Source organism: Peromyscus eremicus, chromosome 9, assembly GCF_949786415.1.
Source record: "Peromyscus eremicus chromosome 9, PerEre_H2_v1, whole genome shotgun sequence".
Taxonomy (NCBI): Eukaryota; Metazoa; Chordata; class Mammalia; order Rodentia; family Cricetidae; genus Peromyscus; species Peromyscus eremicus.
In genome coordinates this window covers 89,239,681-89,267,443 of record NC_081425.1, presented here as the reverse complement: position 1 = coordinate 89,267,443, position 27,763 = coordinate 89,239,681, and the positions used below count along the sequence as shown (strand labels likewise).

At 45.8% G+C, this 27,763-nt stretch overlaps 1 protein-coding gene and 1 long non-coding RNA gene across 5 annotated transcripts in view; one reads left to right on the top strand and one right to left on the bottom strand.

Moving 5' to 3' along the window:
* LOC131919648 (disks large homolog 5-like) overlaps positions 1–27,763 on the top strand; it is a 110,244-nt gene that overhangs the window by 60,471 nt on the left and 22,010 nt on the right. The gene's annotated exons all lie outside the window — the stretch shown is intronic.
* Positions 1,441–26,035, bottom strand: LOC131919661 (uncharacterized). 4 transcript variants are annotated; one of them, XR_009381335.1, is made up of 6 exons: positions 25,819–26,035; positions 12,894–13,056; positions 11,554–11,685; positions 3,906–4,021; positions 2,851–2,951; positions 1,441–2,688 (listed from the first exon to the last, which is right to left on the bottom strand). It is a non-coding gene; the product is annotated as an uncharacterized LOC131919661 (long non-coding RNA). The 4 variants fall into 4 exon arrangements; XR_009381336.1 differs by lacking the exon at positions 25,819–26,035 and adding an exon at positions 20,180–20,255 and having other exon boundaries at positions 3,870–4,021; XR_009381334.1 differs by lacking the exon at positions 25,819–26,035 and adding an exon at positions 20,180–20,255 and having other exon boundaries at positions 1,441–2,691.

Sequence of the window (27,763 nt, the reverse complement as noted above, 5' to 3'; positions counted from 1 at the left end):
GTTGCTACAGTTGGTGAGAGGCTGACCCAGCTCTTCTGTTCTCATGCCCAAAGTCCCACTCTCCCACCAGCTGCAGGTGGCATTTGCTCAGTTGGGGCAGGGATCTTTCTCTTACCCTGGCCAACACTAGGCAGAAGAAGAGGGTAGACTCAGCTCTTCTCTCACAGCCTCAGGTCCAGCTCACTGACACCACAACCAACAGGGTCAGCTCTACTGTGCTGCTCAGTCCATGTGCAGAACCCACTCTCCCCAGCACTGCAGTGGGTGAGGGGCAAGTTCAGATCTCACTAGTACTAAGGCCAGCGAAGTATGAGGTTAACTCTTTGAGTTTCTATCCTGTCTTCAGTAGTAAAAGGAGCCACTGACATCAACATAGACCAAGTCTGTTAGTTCAGACATGACTTTTGACAGCAGCCTAGGCCTGGAGGACACCAAGGTCCCTGGTGGCAGCACAGGCCACTCAGATCTGTATGGCTCCTGCAGGAACACACAACTTAGATACTATCATGGTCCTAGGTGACAGCCCAGACCCCTACATACCTCTGTGTGACCCTTGGTGGCCATACAAGGCTGTGGATATGAACAATGATCCTGGCTGTGTTTGCAGCATGGACCCAGACAGGTTCCAAAGTTGTAGCCCAGGACTGGATATCACCATGGCTCTGGTTGGCAATGAAGGCCACACAGATTGGCAGGGACCCACCAGCACCATGTCCCATGGTGGTAGCCCAAATTCCAAGCACCTTTGAAGACAACAGATGCCTGAGGTATCAACACAGACCCTGGCTTCAGCAGGGCCATAGACCCAGTTATGACCCTCAGTAATAGCTCCAGCCCTGATGTCATTATGGTTCTAGGGGGCAGCACAGGCTTCTAAGACACATATGTGCCCTTGGGGGCATATCCCTTTGACACTAACATGGTCAAAGGTGGTGTCCAAGACTGGAGGTGGCTGCCAGGCCCTCAGTGGTAGAGGATGCATGGGTATCAACACAGACTCCCACAGCTGTGTCAGGGCCATGGACAGGACATGGCCCTTAGCAGCAGACCAGGCAGGGACATCATCATGGCTCCAGGTGGCAAGCAGGCCATGGATTTCTTTCATACTCCTTTAGTAAATGTTCTCATTTCCTGAGAGGCTTTACAGCAATACAGTTGTACTTCTCATGAATGTGGTGCACATGATCACATCATGAAGTGGGTATACAGAATGCTATAGTTAGAGATAGCTAAATATATGACCACAAGGATACAGTGTGGATACTTTTTCCATCATGCAATGGGAATCCACGGAGTTGACAACACCATCCACATCCAAAGCCCTGTGTAGCCCTGGCTGCCTGGGAACCTACTTTGTAGCCCAAGCTGGGCACACAAGGGTTCTGGTGTTACAGGAGGTTCTGGGGTACTGGAGTGAGACAACATACCTGACCAAAGAAATTGGTTCTAAGACAAAAAAGTTCAAAATCACTTTATTATTAATAAAAACAAAGTAATATTACTCAATAGGGAGAAGTGAATATAAACAGTGAATAGCCTTATCAAAATACCCAAATAACAAATGAACAAAAGAAAGAACAAATAAATAGCAAAATCTCAATCTATAACAACAACAACAACAAAAAAAACCCAAAGCAAACAAAACCCAACCAAAAACCAAACAAAAATAATTAATGTCAGCAGCATTCTCTTTCTCTACATTTAGCAGCACAGACCTACAGCCTGTGGCTGGCCTTGGAAACATGGTAGGAAGGCAGTCAGCGAATGTGAAAGCCTTTTCAAAGCTACTGTAGCCATGCCTCCTGCAGGCTTTGTAGGCCAAGCCCTCACTGAGACTAAGAATGAGAGATTTTCTAGAGCATTCTTTGTGCTCCTTGGGAAGCTTTTGATAAATTATCACACACTTCTGATCCTGTAACGTCTTGGTCACTATTTGATTCTTTCAGCATACAGACTCTTGTGTGCTTACTAGAGACTCCACAAATATGTGGGCAGCATCTGAGTACCAAGAAACATCAAAGGGTAACTCAGACGTCTTCTATAAATCCTTTCTCAGGACCGGCAATTTAGTTCAAGCTGAAAAATGGAGAAATACCCACTGATTTTAAATATGCAGGAAAAACTGTCTAACCCGGCGAATGATGGACTGTGGAGATCTCTGTGGTGCATTGTCTTCAGCAACACTGGTGCATGACATGGAGTCAGCTTCAGCACTGGCCTGGAGAATGAAAATGATGGGTTTTGGTGTAGTCTGTCAGGAACAGCTTGGCATCAACAGTCTTCCATGACAGATTTCCCTCCACCTAGAGAGGGCTGAGGACTAAGTCAGCTTGCCAAACCCTTTCACATTAAAGTGTCAGGAAATGTCTTGCTCACCAACATCTCTACCCTCTATGTTGTTGTAGCCCTCACAGGGCCCACTTGCTATTGAATGTCAGGGTTCCCAGTAATTCTTGTCTCAGGTTTTTCTGTCTTGAGTTCATTTGTGATGCTTTCTTTTCTTCAGAAATCCTGAGTCAACAGACCTATTGATTGGGGCTGGATCACCTGGAGGTCAGATGGTATTTGCCTCACTGGTGAGATCACAGCTATAAGGGATGTCTTCTGAGCAGACCTCGATCTGAGGTGGAGAGCTTCATGGGATCAAGGCATCTTTGGCTTCTTTGGCCTCCTCAGTTCTCTCAAGATCTGCTATGTGAGAAGGAAAGGCAATCAGACCCAGAAGCAGCCTGACTGTGCCACAGGCTAAAAAAAAAATCAAGGCCTATTCACACTGAAAGCCAAAGTCAAGATCCCCCAGTCCCCCACCAACACCATGTTTGCTGGGGATGGGATGCAATGGTGACTCACTTGCCTGTGAGACTTAGTGCTCCTGCTGCAGCAGCTCTGTCTGCATGAGGCTCTCATCCTGGACTGTGGCCTGCTCAAACTCAGATTGAAGATTTTCTGACCTAGAGAAGGAAGGCAGTTAGGGAACAGGCCTGGTGGGGACCTACCATGTCAGCTGTTGAGCCTGAGCCATCTCTAGTCAGCTGGACAGTCCAGCATGACCTTTCAGCTGAGGTCATTCCCTGCATTCCCCAAGGGACAAGGGTCAGAGTGCAACTGAGCCTGGATTTTATTCTCAGCTTTTAAAATCTACTAGAAGATGAATTGAGAACTACACTGTGCTGGGCAAGAAAGTCCATACACTTCTCCAGTTGTCTAGATACATTATTTTGAAAAAAAAAATAACAGTGTAGCAATGTCTGAGTTACAATTCATGACAGATATGCATGGCCTTGATTAGATACCAGGTGAATGTGAGCAACCTGGAAAATTGAATGTAGACCACCTAGGGGATCCTACAAAGTAAAAGCAGTGAAGGATCTGATTATTCCTTGTGTATACAAACCTGCCTAGGTTCAACTCCTCAAACCCTAAATATTCTTATAACAGAAAAATCTTTTCACAGGAAACAGATGCACACTGCAGAGAACCTGTAATCTGCAGGAGTGTGCTGCATGCAGATCTGTGCAAAGGTAGGAACTTCTCTCTAAAGGTGATGTTCTGGAAGGAAAATAAAGTGGCAGGAGCACATACTGTCCTCCACAAGTAACCTTCCTCCTGCTAGGCTGAGGATTGTTATAGGGAGATTTGTGGGGAGACACAGGGGACACTGAGAAGATGGCAGAGAGCCCAGAAAGGAATAAGGGGTACACAATCCCCAGAAACACGAAGGATCAATCAAACATAGTGTTTCCTGGAGAAGTTCTTATTGACTGAGCCAGCACAATACCCTGAGGTGTTCTTTCCCTGGCTCTGGCTGAGAGCCATCCAGATTGGAATAATCCCCCCAAAGGACAGAGATCCAGGTACAGGTGACTTACATGGTTCTAACCGCTCCACCAAGATTGGGCTCCTACCTTATCTCAGAGACGTTGAAGTGATGTTGCAGCTTTTCTGCCATGTCCTTTTGCTGGGTGACCAGCTCCTTCTGCTTCAACAGGTCCTTTAGTCTTTCACCCAGGCTCTCTTGCTCCTGTTTATTAGAAGACTGTGTTCTCAGTGGAGGGTCTCTCACTCACATGCAAACAAACTCATGAACACACACAACTACATGTGTGCACACATACAAGCACACCTTAATGCAGTAACATGTTTAATTTCCCAGCTAATGTTAATATAAGGAGCAATCACCAGGGATACTATTGAGAAGAATATTTACTTTTGTAGGATGAGAGAAGAATACAGTGGCCATGAGGAACAGGCAGCTTAATCATTGAAGTGCCTCTCCTGTGAAACTAATCCAGACATGTGGACCTCTGGGGTACTGGTTGGTTAGGCAACCCTGCTTAGGAAGTTCCCCATGCTGTGCAGTATAGGAATGTTCCCCAGCAGAGGACAACTGGACCAGCTCATTGGTCTTATTCACTAATTCCCAGTTGGTCCCAAGGTGAGCAACTTCCCCAAAAGAAGCTCCCTTTACCACAGGCTGCCTCATGTCAGAGCAAACGAGCTCAGGAAACTAGAAAACTCACGAGTCCAGGAACCTAGAGAATCTCCACAACAAGGAGTCAAAATCAACAACTCCTCCTGGTAAGGTGATTGTGTCAAGGATTTCTTTCAGCAACAAAAGGCTGACTATATCAGGGCCAAATGATTGCATGTATTATTTCGTGCTGAACAATAATTCATGGAAGGGCTCAATCACATTGTACTTTTTCACTAAGCGAATGATGGACATCTAGATAGTTTCTACTTTTAGGCTACTCTGAGGAATGCTACTACAACACTAATGTCCCTTAGCTTCTCCTTGGACACCTACTTCATATTCTGGAATCACTGGTTCACCTGTGAACTTCAGTTTAACTTTCTGAAGAAGAGTCTGTGGATTCTCACTGTGCTATATTATGTTATACCACCAGCAATGTCTGAGAGTCCTCATTGCTCCCAACCCTCCTTGAGGCTGATTTTAATGCATAATGAAGAACTTTGAAGAAAAGCAGTTACTGAGTGATACAGCATGTGGTGAGTGCTTTAGACCATCATGAGTCTAGGGTGTGCACTGAGACAGCCCCATTCTCACACACACAGCATGGCTAGGGAATTTCTGATGAACTCAGATGCAGCTAGAACCACATCATAAGTCAGAATCCCTCAACAAATAAAATCCAGTCCTACCTTCAAGGAAAATGATAACTGAGAAAAGTTAGGCAAAGGTGGAAAGAAAGTGGTAGTAGGCAATGTGGATGAGAACAAGACAGGGCACCAGAAGACACAGTGAGCCAATGACCATTGAGTGTGCAGTCACCATTCCCGCAGAGCAGAGAAGGGACACAAATCTTCAGTCAGCCTATCTTGCCTCTCAGACACTTTGATTTGCCACAGTGGTCTCCTCCTCATCTTCCTGTACCATATTTCTTTGGTATGCTCCCAAGACTTTTCTTGTAGATAAATATTATTCCCTCTACAATTACCTGAAAACCATTGACTTAGAGTAGTTTTGTGTCCTTTTTGTCCTAGAGAGCAAAGTGGACATGTGGAAAGATGGGCAGCAGCATACAATATTAGATGGATGCAAAGTGAGTGTGCACAGTACTTTTTCAACAAAGTTGGACTCTATTATCATTAAAGATGCTTCATACACAAAAAGTGAACATATTGATGCATCCTAACACATACTTGCACATATAAGCATCCATACACACAAACATACACACACCAGCACTTAAACCTACACATACAGGAACCATGGACACACACAACCACACATGAGCACATATACACACACACAAAGTGACACTATCATGCATACAAGAGGCAGCAGAGACACACAGAGACACACAAAAACACACATATAGCTCCACACATACAAACAGAGATGTACAGAAATGCATCACACAGCACACACACACACACACACACACACACACACACACACTTCTGATCCCAGAATGTCCAGGTAGAAAAGGCTGCCTTTCAGAAAGTCTTCTGTAGGGGGAGGGAGTGGGTCCACTCTGCTGTCTACAAGGCTCTTAGACTCAGCCAGTCTCTGCTACCCTGGCCTGCACTTACTTTTACTTTCATGAGCTTTATCTATCCCAAGACTCACTGATCACATCGCTTCCAAGTTGATCCATCACAGTCTCTTCACTAAACCTCCCCTGGCTCCTCCACAGAAGACCCTGCCTAGCTCAAGAGAAAGAAAGTGACCCATGGTCAAAACCCAGGAAGTTTATAACAGGTTGCAGTGCATGTGATATGAAAATAGCCCCAATGTCAGTCAGAAGGAGGCCAGTGAAGTGACCTACACTGCTTTTCAGGAATGCAGCACTCTACACAGCTATGAGAAGGAAATGTTCTAAGATACAGCATGCACATGATGTAGTCAGCAACACAATGTCAGCAAGAAGATGCACTGTGAGATTCTGTGTTGTGAAGTCAATGAGACAAACCAGGCATTTCCCATGGTTTTAGCTCTGTGCCTACTGTTTATTTTTAAAACATCTGTATTGTTTGATTTTTGTTATTTATTAGAAAACACATTAGCATCAAAAAAATAAAAGTAAATGAAGAAAGAGAAAGCTACTACATCCTCCCTCTTTCTGAGCAATTGAAACTTGTAGGAATTGGATGAGAATAAACAAGACAGAAGGTCTACCTTGGAGGACAGGAGATCCAAAGAGTGCTGGACAGCCAGATTAGCCCAAAGAGAAAATTTCAGGTTCAGAGAAAGACCTGAGCTCCAGGGAATAAGGGAATGAGCAACAGATGACAACACGGGATTTCATTATGTAGTCTCTGAACACACCCACCAATGTACACATTTACACACGTCTGCATAGATCATACACAGACCACAGAAATCAGAAGTGAGAAGAAAAAAGTGAAGAGGACGTCATGTTGAATAAACAGTTGAATTTAGACTATGCACATTAGGTTCAATTGAGACCCACAATACGGCAATCCATCCCTTTGGGCCCAAAACTTCCTAGGGGAACACACAAGTTAGTCAGACTATGTTGATGAGATGGGAGAAAATGTTCTCTTGAAGCTTCAAATCTGTCACCCCAACCCTCAGCCTGTCAAAGTCCTCCCACATCTATGGTCATTCAGGCAGCTCCGGACTGGAAACTCCAGGATGCTCCCAGAGAACTGTCCAGCATCATGCCCAGAAAAAGGACTGACAAGGTGGTACTCAGGCTTCTGTCACTATGACCAAGAGCTTGGCAAAAGGAAGAGAACACATTGGGATGCAGGAAGAAATGAGAAGACCACATGCCACCCAAAACGTTGACAATGAGAACCACTCACTTGGCACTGGCACTGGGTTCTAGTCTTTGCAGGCTGCTTCCTACCTGTGATCTCACATGACCCTTGTGAAGCAAATGAGCCACAGGCCACTGACATCATCAATGAAAGCTTTGTACTGTTCCCTAAATAGCTCCCTGCATAGTAGCCTGTATCTAGAGTTTTTCTCTCTTGGTCCCACCAATCCCTGCAGTCCCATAGCCCACTTATAAAACAAACATACAGATGCTTATATTATTTAAACTGCTTGGCCATTAGCTCAAGTCTACCATTGTCTAGCTCTTACTCTTATATTCAGCCCATTTCTGTTAATCTATATGTCGCCCCGTGTTCCATGGCTTTACTTGCTGCCTTTACATGCTGCTACCTGGTCAGCAGGCTGGTGGCTCCTCCTCTGCACCTTCCTGTTCTCTCAATTCTCCTCTCTGCTAGTCCCGCCTATACTTCCTGCCTGGCTACTGGCCAATCACTGTTTTATTTATCAATCAATCATCCATAGCACTTCCCCTTTTTCTTTTTTTTTTCAAAAAGGAAGGTTTTAACTTTAACATAGTAAAATTACATATAACAAAACAATTATCAAGCAAGAATTACAGTTACAATATTAAAGAACATATCTTATCTATCTTATATTTGTGAGTCTAAGGTTTTATATTTACCTTATCTTTTATCATAACTAAGGAAAATTTTAACTATCTAGCTTCAACTACATCAAAGGCCCCAGAAGGATATAATATTATGTGAGAAACAGAAGAAGGACACAAGAAACTTTTGGGAGTCTTGCAGGGTAGACAGAGACAGCTGGCAGCCTGGACAGTCACCTAATGTTCCTTTGTAAAGTTGGGGCATCTGTCTTCAGCCCACATGCCTAGAGTCTCCCAGTCATTTCTCTCTGTGTCCTGTAGAACGTCTGACAGTTTCCCCTGGTAAGCAGGAACCTGAAGGACCATTTCACTAAGCAAATTTCAGTGGTCACCTTCCTATGGGTTCTGCATGTCCAGTTGATCAAGCATTCCAGGCATTCCAGGCAAGAACAGTTTCTTGCCCAAATGGCTTTTTTTTTGCCAACGTGAAGATAAACTCCACATGGAGTGGTTTCGATGCCCATCCTCCTCTCTGAAGTAAATTATTGCTGCCAGGAGCAGACATGTCTCATTGTCCAGAAAGTCTAGATTTTTAAAAATATTTTAAATGTCATATTCTGTAGGTCTTTGAAGTATTTGAAGATTACCTATCTATCTGAAATATATCTATGTATACCTAGAAAACTTAACATGCTACAATTGTGACTATCATAGAAGACTAATTTTAATCTGTATTTCTTAATTATCCATTACAATCTAAATGAGTTACATAAACATAATACCTCAAACGAGAATAGAAATCTTTATACAGTATAACAAAATTAAGTTTAAACTTGTATCGATAAACTGAAATCCATAGCAATGTAAAACATTTTAAGCAATTTGCTGTTTAAAAGTAGATTCAATAATTTACCCTTTCATCCTATCATATCTATATCATATCCCCCTTTTTTCTTTAGAAAGAGATCACATGTATAATCAACCTGATTTAAATAAAAATATTGTTTTTTCTCTGTCCCACATCAGAGGGCTCTTCTGATATGGGACAAAGGAATTTCTTAACTTTTTTTTTAGTAATATGTTTGGGTTTAGAGAAGGAGTGAGCCAATTCCATCTCTAATGCCAGCTTGGTATATTTGGGAATTGGTGCGTAGTTTTTCTTACTACTTCCTGCTGGAGGGGGGCGCTGTATCTTATGGGGACATAAAGAAAATTTTAGGATTATGGAGTAGTCTGTGAGGGTTTATTGTCTAAGCCAGTTGCCTTGAAACCATTTTGGATGTTGGATCATCTGGGCCATGGTGTCACCAGAGACCTTTCAGGGGGTCTTGGCTGGTCAAACCTGATGTATCTTAATCTGGAACAAATCCATAGCCTCTGGCTTTCTGTGGAAATAAAAACAGAGCCTCCTTTCCAAAGCAACATTTTCTTACATCCAAATTTTGAAATCAAGGTACCTTTAAAATATACATATTTGTTTAACTCAACAGCTTTTACGATCAAATGTTTTTCTGCAGTTAAAAATCCCAAAGATAACACAATCCAGATTCTCTGTGTAATATCCATCTTTACATGGCTTATTTTTTTTACCTTTATTGTCTCTTTAAAGACTTTATTTTTTAAAACTACCTATTTCTTTACATAACTATATATATATAACTATATATATACAAAAAAACTACATATATATATATTCTCTTTCTTCCAAGCCTATTTACTTTTACACAATTTAAAGCATTTAAAGTTTTGTTCCATCTGAATCTGTCTTATTGTGAATCTATTGTTTTAAACTGCAACATTTGTAAGACTGAAACTGTGCTGTGTCTGATGGCTCTGCCCACCTCAGCTTCCCAACATGGTGGTGGTACAGTTTACTGCCAGCTCTGAGTCTGGAGCTATGTGAACCATCAACTATCAGAAGCAGTGGGTCTAGCTTTTATCAAAGCAGCGCGTAGCCCAGAAACCTCTTTTTTTTTCTTAACTAGCAAAAACTATATCCAACACAAAGCATAGTGTGCAGCTTGGAGACATCTCTGTGTAACATAGCATAGGTCAGTACTGCACGCATAACACTAACCCACCAGAGAGTAGTTCAAACACGCAGGCTGCCCTTAACTTGAGAGAGACAACTAGGAAGCTATTTTTACCACTGTTTTAGAATCTTTTTTCTCAGGTTTTAGGTGGAAACTCTTGCCCTGCATTGGGCGCCATTTGTAGCTAGAGTTTTTCTCTCTGGGTCCTGCCAAGCTCTGCAGTCCCTTAGCCCACTTATAAAATAAACATACAGATGCTTATATTATTTAAACTGCTTGGCCATTAGCTCAGGCCTACAATTGTCAAGCTCTTATTCTTATACTCAGCCCATTTCTGTTAATCTATATGTTGCCACATGTTCCGTGGCTTTACCTGCTGCCTTTACATGCTGCTACCTGGATGACAGGCTGCTGGCTCCCCCTCTGCACCTTCCTGTTCTCTCAATTTTCCTCTCTGCTAGTCCCGCCTATACTTCCTGCCTGGCTACTGGCCTATCAGTGTTTTATTTATCAATCAATCATCCATAGCAGTAGCCCTCTGATCATAATGACATGTAGGTGTGTGATATGTGACTGTGTCATCTCTCTGAATGTACTGCAGCTTCTAGCAGAGCAGGAGGGTTTGCTTGTCAATTATCCAGATTCTTGAAAGAGGCTAACTCTCCAGAAAGACTTGGGAATGATCACAGAAATCAACAATTAGATGGTATGTAGGTGGGAGTTTGGATGGGTGGGTGGGTGGTTATTTGTGTGTCTCTATGTTTATGGTTGGACAGGTGGGCACCTGCCCCCACTGCCACAGCCTACTTGCTGCTGCTCAGCAGAAGGGTCACAGATCATCTCATGGGCCTCCTTCAAGAGCCTCTTCAGCTCCTCACAGGACTCTTGCAGTTCAATCTGCTCCTTCCACAGCAGTCTGTTCTTCAGTCTCAACACATGTACATTCTTCTTTAGCTGAGCCCAATCTCATAGGACCCAGACGTGGATGTAACTGAACAACCATCAAAATATGGTGAGCCCCAGAGAACCTCCATTTGCCTTCCCTACCTCCAAGTACCACCAGCCTTGATAAGTCTCAGACACCCCAGACAGCCCAAGAATGGAGCTCTCAGTAGCCAAGCCAGCATCACTTAGATGCAGGCCAAATCCAGAGAGTAACCAAATTCCAGAAAGATTCAAAGTACTTCTGAAAACCCTGATGCCAAAAGGGATCCAGTGCCTCTGAGAACAGGGTGCAGTCCACACCTGTCCTTAACTGTTCATTTTACTGGAAAATCAGCAGCAGGTAGAGAGCAAACACTCTCAGAAAAAGGGCAGAGGTCCTAACAGGAATAAATTCTGTCTACAGGTCCCATGAAAACCAGCTTTGTGAAGCCCCTGCCAGTGCCCAGAGGACCTGGGTTCCAGACATCTCCTTCATGGTGCAAACCAGCTTTCTATCTAAGGGATCCCGAGGCTGGCAGGACAATGATGGGAGGGACTCAGTGTTTTTCCACACTTAGCAAAACTGAGTCCAAGAGGCACAAGTTCAAGGGCCACAAGGGAGGCTGCTTGTGGTAGACAGGCTGGATCCGGATCCCTCACTTTGGGTCATGACAAAGAAGAGCAGAGACAGTTCCTCTCAAGATAAATCAGGCACTTACCTGAAGGATTCAGTCTCCTTAATTAGCCCCTTGCACTTGTTCAAGGCATCACTGATCTCTGTGGGCAATTTCTGCAGGTCAGACATCACCTGCTTATGCTCCATTTTGAGCATCTCAAGCTCAAAATTCAGCCTGCGGTAGGGCATGGCCCAAGGAGAAAAGAACCTCATGAACACAGGCCACAAGGATTACCTGAATGAAGCTAGGTCATGGATTACCCCAGCCCAATATGCCACAGCCTGGCACTTACACATTGGGACCTACTGGTGCATACTAAATTTCCTATCCTGTCCCCCAGCCAGAAGATGCAGCTGGTCCAAAGAGGGGTGCCAGGGATACATGAGCTCCCTCAGTGGGCCTAGAGCTATAGACTAGCTTTCCAAAAAGTTCCCAGGAGTCTGTGCCACATATCTGGGCCCACCAGAAACCTATGATGAGATTTCTCCTGTCTTCATAACAGGGATTCAAATATTTGGTGACTATTGCTGCTCGGAGGACCAGAGCACACAATGAGAATTTCCAGAGAGGAGTCCCAACTTCAGGATGGCTTTTTAAGCTCCACAGGGAATTCCAGTGTTGCACCAAGATGAGCACAGGGCCCAAGAGGCATGCTGCTCAAAGTGGGCTTCCCTGGCCTCAGCAGTGCCATTTGTTGGAAACTGTGTAAAATCCTCAGACCATACCACAGAGCCCAGACACTCAGGAGCACATAGACCCACACAGACACACACACAAACATACACACATACATATAGACAGACAGACAGACACACACACACACACACACACACACACACACACACACAAACATACACACCACATGCAATCAAATCTCCAATAAATATAGGGAGGTGTCACTATTTCAGAGTATAAGGAAGAAGACCAGAGAGAAGCAGTGAGGAGCTCCAGGCCTTCCAGCTACAAACTGAGATGGATGAATGGGACGAGCCCCCCCCCTATCTGCTGCTAGGAGCTTTCAGACACAATCATCTGCTGGTCAAGTACAAAGACTCACAACAAACTAACAGGACCTAGCATCTCCCACAAGCCAACATTTGTCAAGGCATCTTGAAATGCACGTTGAGAGCTCATACACTACTGTCCCTATCCTCAGACTCTGGTTCAGGCCACAGGCTCTGCTTTTCATTTGTAGGAAACAGAACAGCCTGTGACCCCATCTCACTCCTACCCAGGGTCCAAGCTCTGCATCTTGAATGCACTCAGGAAGTTTAGTTTAGGCACCAGGACACCCTGGATGTACAGTCTCCTGTTCCTCAGGAAACCTGGGCTTGATAATATGGTATCAAGATGGTCAGCAGAGAACTGGGCATAATGACTACCTGTTGTTCAAATCCTTGGTGGTATAATTGGCGAGGACTTCACACAGCTCATTTCTTTCGCAGGTCATATTATTTAGCCAGAGGGTGAGTTTCTCTATTTTTTTCATCTGCTGCTCCTGCTCAGTGAAGGTGGAGAGTTGGGATGGTGCCTCCTCTGTAGTCCCTGCAGGTAGATGAAGAAAAGTGAACTTGTATACTTGAATGGCTTAAGGTTAATAGAGTCCAGGATGAGTCCCAAGAAGCCTGAGGAAGAGGAAATGCTAGGGACCCAGTGAAACTCCCAAAGAGCAGGGCAGCTATCCTCAAACTGGTGCCCATGATCTGTCTCTGTCCTCAACCAGCAAGGCTAGGCTTGTGCCTCACTCCCTAGTGCAGTCGCCTGGCCCTGGAAGACATAATGTATCCCAGCCATGTAGATTTGGAGGACAGTGTCAGCTCATATCTGATGTGATGCAGGTAAGTCTCGATGTCCCTATAGTTTAGCAGCACCAAGTCCTGATCACACATGCCCAGGACCAAAGCATCTGAACATCTGAGGCCCTGGTAGATGGCCAGGGGAATTTCCCTCCCTTCTTATTAGCATCAGATTCCCATGGAAACTGTAGGAATCCACTAGGATAAAGTGAAGCAATACTCTACCCAGAGAGGGACAGCTCATTAGTCAATCAGTTCCTCCTGTCCCTTTGCCAGTCTGAATGAAATGAAGGAGTTCCCAGAAAGGCAGCTGCAGACTGAATAATTCATGGCTCTCCTAAACTCACCATCAGAGACTCTTGACTCTGGGTCTGCTCTTAAGAAACCCAGAGAAACAGGATAGGCCCATTGCTTCCCAGAAGCTCCCAGATGCTGAGCCCCAGCTCAAGTTCACCTCCTCCAGGAAGCTTGCTGTTCCCTGCTCAGGATTCATTTTCTTCACCAAACCATTTATTTCTCCAGGTTTGAGACTAAAACCAAAGGCAAGCTTCCTTTGCCTCTCTCTGGTCAGTCCATGTTCTCTATTCTCTCTCCCAAGCAGCCATCTCAGCCTTACACACATGTCTATGGACACTGAACAAATACCCTACAGACATTTGGTGTCGCCACTATACTGGTAACATCACAGAGAATACCAAGGGCTCTACAGGATACAACAGAATTTCCAGAGAAGGAACTATTAGGGTCATCTCCATGAGGCGTCACCTATCTACTAACTAGCTCTTCAGAAATGCACAAAAAGCCATGTTGCCCTTCTCAGGAGCTTTTCCGGAAACAGAAAGACCTCCAACCTCCAACACCTCCTCTTTACAAAGCCAGGGATCGATCTCTCTCTCTCTCTCTCTCTCTCTCTCTCTCTCTCTCTCTCTCTCTCTCTCTCTCTCTGCTTCATTAGAATATTTTTACTACCTCAAGTATGGGAAGTTGAAGTCTCTATTCCAAACACATCCGATGAAATGGTTCATCATTTCTTCAGATCTCTAATGAATAACATGAGAAATAAAGGTTGCTAGGGTATTAGGTCAGGATGGTGGGGAGGAAAGATCAGTCCCCTGATGTGAACAAGCAAATTGTTGAGAATCACCAAGGTTGTTATAGTATGTGGGTGTGTTGGAGGTTGTGGGTGCCCTGTCAGAACAAAGGTAAGTCCCATAGTTAATGAGGAAAATTACCCCAAATCATCAGCAGAATACATTCCAGCCCTCATGATCTTAGCAAATGTGTGATCTACTAGTGACATGTCAGGCTGGAGATGATAAGGACTGGGGCCCTGAGACACAGGAGCAAACATTCCCACAAGTGTAAGGCTCCATTCCTGCCTGAGTGCTTGTGGAATTTGAAGAAAGACAAATGGCTAGTGAGAGGCCACACACAGACATGCAAAGGCATTTACAGAAAATCAAATGTGTCATAGTCATGGGGATAGTACGTAGTGTGTCACTGTGGTGGTGCTTCACCTAGAGCTACACAAAAGCCAAATTCCTTGCCTGGAGACACCTGTGACAATGCACATGCCCTTAGGAAAGGTGACACAGCCAGCTTAAATTACAACATCCTTTGGAGCATGAGAGAGGCAGGCGAAGGGCACAAGAGGACAGATTAATGGGGTCCTTTACTATAGACCTTTCCCAGAGCCCCACTTCACACTTTTGAATTTACCCCAGTCTTAAAATGAAGAACCGGCACCATGTTTGGTCTGGATTGAAAATTCACCAGAAGTCTAGACTGTGGCTTTAGATGTGTACTTGGTGGATCCCAGAACAAATAAGTGATGTGAGGAAAACTGTGTCCTTTCAGATGTTTTATCACAATGACAAGTCATGCTAGACAAGTTGAGCTATCTCAGTAATACCCAGTTCTAGAAGTCAAGGGACAGTGCCTTCCCTACACACTGCTTCATCTCAGTTAATTCTGACACACTGAAGGATACACAGAAAGTGACTGACAGATGAGACTTTGCCCAAGCAGGTTCTGAAAGCCCAGACTTGAGTCTCCCGTCTGTGGATGTCAGTTCTCCCATCTCTCTATAGGTAGGTGGATGTTTCAGAAGTCAGCTGGTTTCCTCTGTCTCCCTAGACAATGTGACACAGTGGACAGCCTCTTAAGGGCTTACTCACAGTTTCAGAGGATATACATTGGCTCCAAGCCCTTAGCCATTTACTTTCAGAGCCTGGAGAAAATTGCTACTGTCCCCAAGCACTCAGGCAGTATAGGGATGCCCAAGTCACTTGCTCTATGCTTCAGAGTCTCATGTTAATGGAGAAGCCATGCAGGGGCAAAACATAGTCACCAGATTCACATAGCCATCCTCACTGACATTCCAGGACATTCAGAAATACCAGGAAGGGGACAGTCTCAGTCCAGGTCCACTGAATCTAACAGTTCTCAGGCTGAACTGATCTGTGTACCACCCACAACAGGGAACTCAAAACTTTAGGGATCCCTGGAAGACAGTAGCACTTGGTACATCCTGCCCTGCTAGTGGTTATAATGTAAAGTATCAGAACCTATGGCTTTGCAAGGGTACTCTCCTTTCCCTATCATTACTGGCACAAAACTAAAGGACTCCAGTGTGTGTGATCACAGTTACGGTACAGAAGTCTCATTAATTCTTCTGTGCCTCCTTTCCCATTCAGAGTGAAAGCACAGGGTACCCAGCAAAGCAGCTTCAGCCTTGTCAATTCCTGACTCTGCCAAACTCACCATCATGGATCTTTGATCTGGGTCTGCTCTTTAGGAACCCAGAGAAGCAGGATAGGCCTATTGCCTCCCAGAAGCTCCCAGTTCCCGAGTCCTAGCCCTGGAAGGCTCAAGCCCAAAAACATCCAGAAAACTCCCCAGCCCCTTCCCAGAACTCACTGAGTCTTCCCCAAGACAACTTATTCCTCCATGTTTTCCAGGGAGATCTAGAACCAGCTTCCTTCTGCCTCACTCTGGTCTCAAGCAGAATGGACTCCTCCATTTCTCTAGAACATAAGCTCTGGCATGCAGTTGGTGATTCAGGCTTGTATTTGGGACCTGGTCTCTGTAGTAAAGGGTAGGACTTCTGATAGGAACTTCTCCACAAAACACTGGAAGGATAGTCAAAGGTGCTGTCAGCCAACAGCTCCTCCCCATGCTACCCTGCAGCCTTTAGAGGAGGCTTCAATAGTCAAATTTACCAACTTTTCCTTTGTGGCTTGGGCTTATTGTCACTCATTATTTTACTGATTATTTCACTTCTGACATAAACCATATTGAATCATTCTTCCTACAATGGAAATTTCACTTTGGACATAGAATCCTATTCATGGAGGGTCAATGTTCTTTGCAGTAAGCTGAGGTTTATGTTTTCCCCTTCTGGCTTGCTGTGATGGCTAATCTTGGCTGTCTACTTGACACATAGTTGAGGATTTGACTCCATCAAACTGGCTTGCAGCCATGATTCTTTGGCATTTTCTTGTTGCTAACCAATGGGGGATGGCTCAGCCCTCTGTGGGCAGTGCCATCCCTAGGCAGGTGATCCTGGGCCTCAGAGGAAAGCTAGCTGAGCAGAGCAGTAAACAGCATTCTCTGTGATTTCAAGCACCTGCTTTGGGATCTTGCCTTGGCTTCCCTTGATGATGGACTACAATCTGTGAGGTGAATAAACCTTTTGCTTTCCCAGATTGGCTCTTTGGACTTTTATCACAACAACAGAAAGCTAACTAGAACACTTGCCATATTCTCAGGGTATGCTCTCACAGCCCATCATTCTTCCAGCCTGTAGCCTCTTTTTTCACCATTCACAAAGTTTCTGGACACTGAAATCTACTGCAATATCAACTTTACCAATCACACCCACTGCTTACATACCTCTGTTAAAGTATTTTTTAAAATTTTTTTCCATGTCATATGTCATGTTTCTCTCTAATATATCATGCTTCCCTACTTTACTCTTTTACAATTATCTCTGGATATTCCTGCCTGTTCCACTTTAAAAATTATCCTTTGCCCAATAATAGAACATTTATGGACACATTATTAAGTTCCATAGAAAAGGTGGTATATTGTATTTAATAGCATGCTTTTAAAGTGTGATCATATAAAATGTCTTGTCACACATTTTAAAGCCTTCTGTGAGTGGAACTGTTTCCCTGATTTCCTTGTCAGTATGTTTGTGATTGGTATACAGGAAGGCCACTGACTTTTGTGTGTTAATTTCGCAATCTCTCACTTTTATGAATCTATTTGTCAGGCTTAAGGGAATTCTGATAAATTTTAAGTTTTAATTGTTTAGAATCCTGCCCCCACAGAAGGTTCAAGGCACTCAGGTCTTGGCAGTCAAGCCCAGGAGTTCCTCAGTGAAGCAGGAAGAAGGGACTAAGAAGCCTGCTGCTGTGCTCCAGGGAGGAACTCCTGAAGCAGAACTTTTTCCACCCCCCCTAATCTCCTCAACTTCCCCAAACACACCCCCATGGTGCCGCCTGTGGAGCAGGCCCCAGAGCCCCAGCTGTCAAGAGTGGAGGGAGGGGGGCCAGCTCTATCTACCACAGGAGGAGGGGGCAGGAGCCCCTTCCACGTTAGCCCCTCAACCAGACTCCACCTCAGCTCTTCTCTTCAGGCCTGCTGGCCCTCCAGATGATTTGGGGAACCAACCCTTCAAATATTGGCTGTTTGCCAATAGTGACCTGTATAATTGGAAGGCCCAAAATATGCTGTTTTCTAGGGACCCCCAAGACTTAACTAACCTATTAGAGACAGTTTTATTCACTCACCATCCCACGTGGGATGATGTATATCAATTATTGGGAGTCCTTTTCACCACTGAGGAAAAGAACCAGATCCTGGAGAATGCTTAGAAGTTAGTTCCAGGACACATGGCCGTTCCCTCTAACAGATCCTGCTTTAGCTGTGGCTGCTTTTCCATCCACCCACCTAACTGGGACTATAATATGGCAGAAGGTAAGGAGAATCTCCGTGTCTACCACCAGGCTCTGTTAGCAGGTCTCAAGGCTGCTGCATGCAAGCCTACTAATATGGTAAAAATTGATGACCTAAGACAGTGAAATGAAGAAAGTTCAGCCGCATACTTAGAGAGGTTGATGGGGGCTTTAAACAGTACTCCCCCTATAAGCCGGGATCTGAGGAAACACAACAGGCAGTTATCCTAGTGTATGTTAATCAGGCAGCACCAGATATTAAGAGAAAACTACAGTCATTAGAAAGATTAGGAGAAAGAAGCCTAAGAGACCTAGTGGCAGTGGCAGAAAAAGTTTATAATAAAAGAGAAATGGAGGACCAAAAGGAAGAGAGAAGGGAAAGAGAACATCGAGAAAGAAAGGAGAAGAGAGACAGAAGGCAAGAGAGGAACCTAACCAAGATATTGGATAGGCAACAGGCACAGATGGAGGGAGTGCTCCTAGCCCCCACGTCAGGAAACTGTGGAGAAGATAAGAAACCTCAGTCTAAACTAGGGAGGAACCAGTGTGCATATTGTAAGGAAGGACATTGGGCTAAAGAGTACCCCAAGAACAGGAATAAGAGAGGCAGGTCAGCGGGGCCAGGGAAGCATACTCCCATCCTCGCCACCCTGGAAGAAGACAGTGACTAGGGGAGATGGGGCCCGGCTCCCTTCCCCAAGCCTAGGGTAACCCTGAGAGTGGAGGGGAAACCTATCCAATTCATAGTGGATACAGGGGCAGAAAGCTCAGTAATTCTGACACCTGAGGGCCCCCTATCAGGGAAAAAGACCTGGGTGCAGGGTGCAACAGGCACCAAACCTTATAAATGGACTTCCCAAAGAATGGTGGACTTGGGAGTGGGACAGTTAACCCACTCGTTCCTGGCTATTCCTGAATGTCCACACGCCTTACTGGGGCGTGATTTGCTCACCAAAACGAGAGCACAGATCCATTTCACAGATGCAGGCACCCACATCGAACAACCAGATGGAAAAGACATTGGAGTGTTTTTAACAATGCCCTTGGAGGAGGAATACCGCCTCCATAGGCGAAAGTCCGCCCTCAGGCCAAGTATGGACATCTGGCTCCAAGAGTTTCCAACAGTCTGGGCCGAGACACAGGGAATGGGGCTGAACAAACATCAGCCTCCAATATACGTGGAACTCAAACCTAATGCAGACCCAGTAAAATTCTGCCAGTATTCCATGACCTGAGAGGCCAAGAAGGGAATACCCCCCACATAAGGCGACTTCCGTAAGAGAGGGTCTTACAGCCTGTCCAGTCTGCATGGAACATACCCCTCCTACCAGTTAAGAAACCACAAACAAATGACTACCACCCAGTCCAAGATCTCCGGGAAGTCAACAAAAGGGTAATAGACATTGACACCATAGTACCTAACCCATATACCCTGCTAAGTATGCTCCCACCAGACATAGAATGGTATACTGTTCTGGATTTAATGGATGCTTTCTTTAGTCTTCCACTCACCCTGAAGAAGACAGGGCTACTTTTCCTTTGAGTGGCATGATCCAAATATTGGAATAAGCGGGCAACTGACATGGACGAGGCTGCCACAAGGATTCAAGAATTCACCCACCATATTTCATGAGGCCCTCCATGAAGACCTAAGTGAGTATTGCTCCCAGCACCCCCATATCTCTTTCCTACAATATGTAGATGATATACTAATAGCCACTAAGTCAGAAGAGGAATGCCTCAGGGGAACAAAGGACCTTCTAAGAACACTAGGGACACTAGGCTATCGAGCCTCTGTGGAAAAGGCCCAGATTTGCAAGAAACAGGTAACCTACTTTGGGTATGTACTAAAACAAGGAAAAAGATGGCTGTCAGAGACCAGAAAAGAAACGGTGTTAAAGATACCCGTACCTAAAACAGTCAGACAAGTCAGAGAGTTCCTGGGCTCTGCGGGGTTCTGGATTCCGGGGTACACTGAAATTGCTCGCCCCCTTTATGAGGCCACAAAGGAACAGATTCTAACTTGGAATAAGGAGAGGCAAACTGCCTTTGACATCATCAAGTGAAAATTGCTGGAAGCTCCAGCACTAGGCCTCCCAGACATCAACAAGCCCTTCCTCCTCTCTATAGATGAAAGAAAAGGGGTGGAAAAAGGGGTGCTAATTCAGAATGTCGGGCCATGGAGGAGGCCCGTTGCCTATCTATCAAAGAAACTGGACTCTGTAGCTGCGGGGTGGCCCCATGCATGCACATCATCACAGCAGTGGCTTTGCTGGTCAAAGATGCTGATAAACTAACCCTGGGGCAGAATCTCGCGGTTGTTACCCCCCATGCCTTAGAGTCAGTTCTAAAGCAACCCCCCGATAGATGGCTGAGCAATGCCAGAGTGACTCATTAACAAGACCTGCTTTTAAATCCAAGCAGAATAACATTCCAGGCACCAACTACTCTAAACCCAGCCACCATACTGCCAGACCCAGACCTAGAGACCCCTCTCCATGACTGTGCTGAGATTCTAGCCCAGGTACACTGTGTTCAACCTGATCTCCACAACACACCACTGACAGACGCAGAAGAGACTTGGTTTACGGATGGGAGCAGCATTGTACAAAATGGACACAGGTATGCTGGGGCTGCAGTGACCACCACCTGTGAGAATGTTTGGGCAGAAGCTCTACCAGCTGGCACCTCAGTCCAGAAAGCCGAGCTGATAGTACTCACTTAAAGCCCTACGCCTGGGCAAAGACAAAATGATTAACATTTATATGGATAGTAGGTATGCATTTGCTACGTTACATATCCATGGGGCAATATACATGGAGAGGGGGCTGCTCACTGCCGAAGGAAAGCCTATTAAAAATAAACAAGAGATATTGGACTTGCTAAAAGCACTATGTCTCCCAAAGAAACTTGCAGTAACACACTGTCCAGGCCACCAGAGGGGGACAGATGCCGTGTCAAAGGGGAACAACCTGGCAGACCAGACAGCAAAGAAAGCAGCCTTATTAGAGATCACAGCATCTCTACCTGTTATGGTAGATCCAGGCCCCTACGGCTTACCCCCCACACCACACTATAATTCAGATGAGGAACCCTAGGCTTCTCAGGTAGAGAGAGCATATAAAAACGATGGATGGTGGTAGCTACTCACAGGAAAAGTGCTTCTCCCGAGCCTACTCAGGAAAATGTATGCTCCAGAGTATCCATCAGACTTCTCACTTAGGGACCCGGAAGCTGAGAGAATTGATCTCTGGGTACCCCTTAAAAATTCGCCAAGCCAATCAACTTATTGACAAGATTGTAACAGAATATAAAGCTTGCCAATTGGTAAACTCCTACAAGATAAAAGGAGAAAAAGGAGCTCGGAAGAGAGGGACTCGCCCAGGTACGTACTGGGAGGTGGACTTCACAGAAATTAAGCCAGGTAAATATGGATATAGATACCTGCTGGTTTTTGTAGACACCTTTTCAGAATGGACTGAAGCATACCCAACCAGACATGAGGCAGCTCACATGGTGGTAAAAAAAATACTGGAAGAAATCCTCCCCAGGTTTGGTTTCCCCCACCTGATTGGGTCAGACAATGGCCCAGCCTTCATCTCACAAGTAAGCCAGGGATAGCTACTGCATTAGGGGCCGAGTGGAAATTACACTGAGCATATCGGCCCCAAAGTTCTGGACAAGTCGAGAGGATGAAGTAGACCCTAAAAGAGACCCTTTCTGAATTAGCCTTAGAGACTGGCGGTGACTGGGTGGCTCTCCTCCCCTGTGCCTTGTTCCGGGTAAGGAATTCCACTTACTAGCTAGGATTAACCCCTTTTGAGATCATGTACAGCCAGCCACCCCCTCTTATACCTAGTCTACAAACAGAACTGGTGGTGCAGATGGAGGATGCAGACCTCATTAAGGGTCTGAATTTCTGTCCCAAGTACAAGCGGACATATGGCCTCAATTGTGGGCCATCTATTCATCCTCCTCTTCTCCTAAGCCCCATAGCTACCAGCCCGGGGACTGGGTCCTGATCCACAGACACCAGTCCAGGACCTTGGAACCAAGATGGAAGGGGCCCCATGTTGTCATCCTGACCATCCCCACCGCTCTCAAGGTGGACAGCATTGCAGTCTGGATCCACCATTCCCATGCTCGACCATCAGGCTCGCTTGCCCCTCCAACAGGACACTGGGATGAGACCTGGGAGGCATCAAGACACCCCTCCAACCTGCTGAAGCTGAAGCTCCACCAAAAGTGAAGCCCAACCTGCTCCTGCTGGTCCTGCTCATGAGAGCCCCCCAGGGGGGCAGGCCACTCCAGCAACCCTCACTTGCTGTGGAACCAGACTTGGCTGGTAGTAACGCAGAAACCGGTGTCATTGCCAACTCCAGCTCCTCAGCCAGAGAACCCAAGGACACCTGGTTCCTGGACTTGTTTGTTGACCTCTATGATCTGGTAAGAGAGGCATGGGACCCATCGGACCAGGAACCTTTCCCTGGGTACAGGTGTGCTACTCCTGCCCAGAGAAAGAGAACTAGGGACCAACACTTTTATGTACGCCCTGGACATTCACAGAGCCGGGACCAAGTTAAAAAAGGTGGGGGCCCAGGGCTAGCCTACTGTGCCACTTGGGACTGTGTAAGAACTGGATACATTTGATGGGAGGCACGGATAAAAACTGACTTGATTACCGTGAGTTGGGGGGATAGGAATATGCCAGGAACTGGAAAATGCTGGAAAGGCACAGGATGGGTGGACTGTGGCCCCTGCTATGACAAAGAATGCTTCCCCAATCACCCCTGGGCAACCCCTGGAGGTCGTTGTGACTCTTTAATAATTAAGTTCACTGGAAAGGGAAAGAGGGCTGATTGTACCACTGGAAAATGTGGGGACTAAGGCTGTATCATTCTGGGCATGATCCCGAACTCACTTTCACTATCTGGCACACTTTGTCCTCTGTAAAAACAGCAGTGAGACCCAACACGATACTGAACCCGGTACCCAACCCCCTCCCTCCTCTGCCAAGTCATACTATGCCTGAGGGACACAGCATTACTGAAAAGCCTCTAGATTATACCACCACTGAATCTAACCACATAGACTCCCTATGAAGGACCCAACCTCCTCCCAGGCAGATGGATAGGGATCCATTGTTCTCCCTACTCCAGAAGTCCTTTGTGTGTCTTAATGCCTCAAGGCCCAATTTAACAACATCCTGTTGGCTTTGCTATGATGCACAACCCCCTTTTTACGAGGGAGTAGCGGTAATACACAAATATAGCATTACTGCTGACCCCCAACAGTGCTGCTGGCAAACAAAGGCCTCCCTAACACTCCAACAGGTAGAGGGCCAGTGTTTATGCGTGGGATGGATAGAACTAGAATATCAAATTCACTGCAATTACACTCAGCCACTTGGAAATAAGATTGGCTACTTGTTGCCCTTAGAGGATACTTGGTGGGCATGTTCTTCCGGACTGACTCCATGTGCACATATCGCGGTCCTCGATAAAACCTGGGGGTTTTGTTTATTAGTCAGACTTGTGCCCCTGTCATACATTGTATCAAATTATATCATACATAGTTTGATTGAGCCTGTCAATCCTGGCCACTAAAAGAGAGCCAGTTACAGCCCTCACCTTATCAGTGCTGTTGGGAGCTAGCCTGGCAGTGCTGGGGACCAGGGTGGCATCCCTAATAACTAACAGCAGCTTTATTCCAGCCTCCATCTCTCCATCGATGAAGACATAGAAAAATTAGAAAATTCTATCTCGCACCTCCAGGACTCCCTATCCTCCCTGGCAGAGGTGGTTATGCAGAATAGGAGAGGGCTAGATCTTATCTTCTTAAAGGATAAGGGGTTATGTGCCACATGAGGGGAAGAGTGTTGTTTTTACATAGACCACTCAGGAGTCCTAAAAGAATCAATGGCCAAAGTACGAGAGGTGTTAGCAAAAAGAAAAAGAGAACATGAAGCCACTCAGAGCTGGTTCGAGTATTGGTACTCCCAGTCCCCCTTGCTTACTAGTCTGGTCTCATCCCTCATAGGGCCCTTAATACTCTTCTTTGTGGCCATCACGTTCAGGCCTTATGTCGTAAATAAACTTCTCCAATATATGGGGGAAAGACTATACACAATCCAGCTCATGGCGCAGAGAGGGTATGCACTGGTGGACACGACTGGATTCGAGCTGTATGCTAACCCTGAAAAATAAGGTAAAGAAGAACCCCTTGAGTTAGAAGTAGTTAGGGGCCCATGATTGAGCCCCATCCGGAACAAAGAAAGGGGGGAATGTGAAACCTCAGTAAGACCCCATACTCTATTCCCTACAGACAAAGAGAAGCTTAAACCAGGATATCTTAGTGTAGATAAAACTCAGGCCAGTTTCAGGTCCCAGATGGTGATATCAACTACAAAGTCGGGATGTTCAGCCACCTGGTGGGACTAATTGGCCATAAAATATCCCAACTCCAGAGACACCTCTTAAAAATTCTGACATAGTTGCTGAACAGACAAAAGATCAAAGACTGGGAAAAAAGGAACTGATACTAACTGGAGATGATAGACCCCAGACTGAGGGCACTACCCTCTCCGGTGGACGCCCCAGAAAACCGGACTCCAGACCAGTTGATGCAATCAGCATGAGGCTTTATTTAATTGTTTGCACAAACGGGCCCCCTCCACAATTCAGTGAGAGGAGCCCCGAACAATAATTGCAGGCATCTTTTAAAGGCAAAACCCACAAAATTAGCATAGCATTCAGGGCAATACATAATTGGCTAGTTTAAAAATCAGTACCGGGGATGGGGAGTATAGCTATGGGGACTTTCCATGGGGGCTGCCTTTCTTCTTAGAATAGCCACAGGATGTTCTGCTAGACCCAGATAATGTCACAAGATTATTCTGCTGATGCCATAAGAAATATCATAAGAATATTTCTGCTGAGGCTAACCGTTTGGGGGCCTGAGACTGGTGCTTGTTCCTCTTTCTAACGTTCTGCTGAGGCTGAGGGTTTGGGGGGTCTGAGACTGGTGATCGTTCTTCTTTCTAACATTTAATTCTTTCAGGGAGAGGGAAGGGGGTTGAGGGGGAATTAATTAGGTGGTCTTTGCCTTTAAGAGATAGCCTTACAAAAAAGGAGAGCTCCTCCCAGCCTCACAGCTACAAGTGAGTGTTTGGGATGAGTTCCCTGCCGCACAGCTTGTAACAGAAATAAACTTTACTTTTGCATTCTGGACATCCATGGTCTTCAGTGGTCTCTTTGGGGACGCGATCTGGGCATAACAGCTGACAACCTTGGGTCAGCACACACTGTCTCCTCGTGCCAGGGAAAAGTTCCTGAGAGGAGTCAGCGCGGGGCCTCGGGAGGTGGCATCCTGGCTCAGGACGCCCATTCTGACACTGCTCGGTCCGTCCCACTTTCTCCGCAGCAGTTCAGGGACCCGTAAGATCTGAAATCCCATCCTGGAACTTCTCTCTTCACTCTCTTCACAACTGTCCCTCACCTGGAACCCTCTGGGACCCGGGACCCCAGCCTCCACCCCTAGCCGGGTCTTACATTTTCTTAGCTACATCCGTCTCCCGGAACTGCTCCTTCACCATGGTGCCGGCTGCCGGGCGCCCTTCTCCAGGCTCGGACTACAGAAACCACTGTCGCTGCAGCTTCCCGAGCACTGCTGGACTTAGGGCTCAGAGAGCAGCCGCTGTCCCTCGGCCACCGTACAGCGCTGCATGTGCCACTTCCTCTTCCGCTGCAGGAGTCTAGAGAGGCTTCTCACCTGCTGCTTTGCGACCTCCTGCTACACCGCCACCTACTGGCACCCGCATAGAATGTACCAGGGCACGCTAATCAAAAAAGAAAAAAAAAAAATCCCTTTCTGGTGGGTTTCTCAAAACCAGAGTGAAATGCTGTACTTTCTTATCTTAAGGCCAATAAACAAATGAATGAATGAATGAAGAATGAATGAATGAATGAATGAATGCCTATTTTAATGACCAATGATTGTCATTAGGGCTGCTTGCAGCGGTAGGATTGAGGGACATGTAATATACTGGACTCACCAGTGTTTACAACATTGAAGAGTATGTCTGTCCTCACCCCCAACAGCCATTACCTGGCTGTAAATCCTCAGGGGAGACTTCACAAATTCCTCCCTCACATGATAAGATATTGACAATGGCGGTCCTGTGTGGATCTCTTGTATGTTTGCTTGTTTCCTTGACTTGAATTAGCTAAATTGTTTCTAGTATCAGCTTAATGATCATAAGAAAGGAGAAGCAACCCCCCTTTTAAAACTCAGATTTTTAATTCTGTGTGGCACAGCATCTGGGTACAATTGACAAGAGACAGGCTCCTTGTCCTTGGGATCATCAAGCCCCAATGGCTTTGAAGCTGCACTAAAAACCACCTGCTTTTAGTGGTGCCACAAATAGCTGCTCGGCTGTTCCTGTTGGTTCTGGTGTTGGGATAATGTCTTCTGCTTTGATTTTGAACTTCCTGGAGTAGCTTGAGACTCATCTGACCATCTTCCCTGGCACGGGGTGAACACCTGGGTATTACCAGGTTTGGCCTGGCCAACATGAAGGAGAGTGTGTTGATGCTGGCCTCCTTTGAGAAGATAACTGACCATCTCTTTGATGCTGCTTACTTTGGGCAGAAAGACTCTGTATGCAGTAGGTTTGCAGTGTAGACGACCTATGGCTTAAAGGATGAATGGATTATTTGTCTCCAGAGCCCAGCTAAGGCACCCGGCCCTCCCTCTCCCTATTCTGTGAGCTCCTTTCAGTGCAGACAGTTCTTCAGTTCCAAAAAGAAAATATGGACCCTGAGCCAGTGGAGACCTTTTAGTCCTTGAAGCTATACTTGGCCACATTGACTAACAGCCTACATGTTGTCCAGGATTGACAGAAGGTAGACAGTAGAAGAGCCTCCAAGTATAGCAGTAGGGGTAGTCTGTGGTCCTGCTTCCTAGTGAGGCACTGAACATCATTTTAAGAGCCATGTAGGACAGAAAATGGAGAGACAAAAGTGGAAGATGGAGAGACAGAAGGTAATGGGAAATCCAGGCCTTGTGATGAACGCCTTTTATCCCAGGACTCAGGAGGCAGAGGCATGCAGATTTCTGTGAGCTCAGGGCAGTCTCTTCTACATAGCAACTTCCAGGTCAGACAAATCTACCCAGTGAGACCCTGTCTTCAAAACTACACCAAAGTGAAGTATAAGAAAAGTGAGGAGGGTTAGAATGAGAGAAACCCATGCACAAGCCAGAGTATACATGTCAGACACCAGGACTGAATCCTAGCATCCACCAACGACACCTTTGCAGCCTGGGTACAGCATCTGTCTGCCACCCTACTTGGAAATGTCCCCTGTCTCTGTGTGGAACACTCTAGTCCAGGGTTAGATCTCACTGTGTGATTGGGTTATTTTGTCACCTTGCCTCTCTGTTCTGGGGTTATCCTTGTCATCAAACTAGAATGCACCTACCTCCTACTTCTTTCCT